The sequence below is a fragment of the Phragmites australis genome, chromosome 13 (assembly GCF_958298935.1).
Source record: "Phragmites australis chromosome 13, lpPhrAust1.1, whole genome shotgun sequence".
In the NCBI taxonomy this organism is placed as follows: Eukaryota; Viridiplantae; Streptophyta; class Magnoliopsida; order Poales; family Poaceae; genus Phragmites; species Phragmites australis.
Genome location: NC_084933.1, coordinates 21,075,633 through 21,077,208, shown reverse-complemented (window position 1 = coordinate 21,077,208; position 1,576 = coordinate 21,075,633). Strand labels below are relative to the sequence as shown.

At 54.7% G+C, this 1,576-nt stretch overlaps 1 pseudogene; it reads right to left on the bottom strand.

The window, feature by feature from the left end:
• Positions 1-333: 333 nt before the first annotated feature.
• On the bottom strand, positions 334-949 carry LOC133887680 (uncharacterized; annotated as a pseudogene).
• Positions 950-1,576: the final 627 nt, after the last annotated feature.

Below are 1,576 nucleotides of genomic sequence, written 5' to 3'. Positions count from 1 at the left end.
TATAGTTTTCTCTTAATGTATCAATTATAAGTTTATTATAACTCTAATATTCATTTTTACTTTATTTTTTCATGTATGCAACTCCTTAAATACATCTTTATCAATGCAGTGAACTTGCCACTCACTTTAACTTTAAAAATAATTGATGAGAAATAGTTGATAGACAATAAGATTATTATATCTCTTATCTTAATTTTTATGTCTATATCTAAACAGATTTATATTTGAGATGGGCGCGAGTATATTTGGTAGTACAAGGCATACAAATGTCCGCATGCGGACTTCGGAGCCAAACATTGAAACCATCGTGGATTTTCGGATTTCTATGCATGCTTTGTAATGAGTCGAGGCCTCCAGCATTGTGGCATCAAAGTCTACGACTACACAATTTTTGTTTCTCCAGCATTGTATTAATGATTGAAGTTTCCCATTCGTTCTTAAACGACGTCTATTCGAGAAGCAAGGTACTAGCAGTTTCCTCTACAGTTGCAGAGATACACAAGAAACCCTAGCCCAAGCTGACGTAAACAGCGGCGGCCACACCGGCGGCGTAGACGGTGACGACCCTCCCGACCACCACTGGGGCAGCGCGGGCCGCCACGCCCACCCCGACGATCCCGGGCGCGGACGAGCGCCGCCTCCGCCGCACCGGCCAGCACGACCTCCCTGCACAGCTCGGCGGCGAACTCCCCGAACTGGGCCCGGGAGAGCTCCGCCTCGCCCTCGAGCCCCGCGGCGTCGACGCGCGAGCGGGCCGGCGGCGAGGGCACCCAACGCCGGACCAGCGGGAGTGGCGCACGGAGCGACGAGTGGAGGTGCGCGGCGGCATCCGCGAGCTGGTAGCGGCGGACGCCCGGGAAGGCGCGCTGCGCGTCGGAGAGGCAGCGGTCGCAGGCGGTGGCGAACACCGGCGCACGGCGTCCACCCGCTTGGAGGGGCTGAGGCCCATCTGGGTGCGTGGGCGCGTGCGCGTGCGCGTGGAGTGGAGTGGACTGGATGGCGTGGCGCCGCTGGGCTTCAGAGTGGCTGGTAATACTACGTCTTCTTCTGCCAGGTCAATGGGCTGGGATGGGCTGAAAAGGATTGCTCTTGTTTCCAGCTGGGCTTAGCCAAGAAAGGCTTGGCCCAGAAGGTCGAGTTGACCTTCTCTTATGGATCGGGCCAGTCATGGTTCCTGCAAGTTTCATGCTGCTGCATCCTGCAAGTGGCACAGGTAAGCAGAGCAGCTAGTACAGCGTCGCAAGCCATTTCTTTTCAACCAGTCGACCACCGACCGGCACGTAGCTCATAGAGAAAATGCATAGGGTCAATGGTTCCAGATCAAGGCCATAGCCCATACATATCTATAGATGTAGGCCGGTTAGTTCCGGTACTCCATCTGCATGGTATTGTGCGGCAAGAGGCGCGAGATTGCGGGCTCTTGTGCTTGGCGCTGCCCGGGTCCTGAAACCCACACATCCCACGACGGTGCGCGTCGGGGAAGGTAAACAATGGCGGGGAGGCGTCCGGACGAAACTTCCATCACCGCCTAAATTTCCGAGAACCCTAAATGCGGCCGCGTGAGTCTTCCTCATTG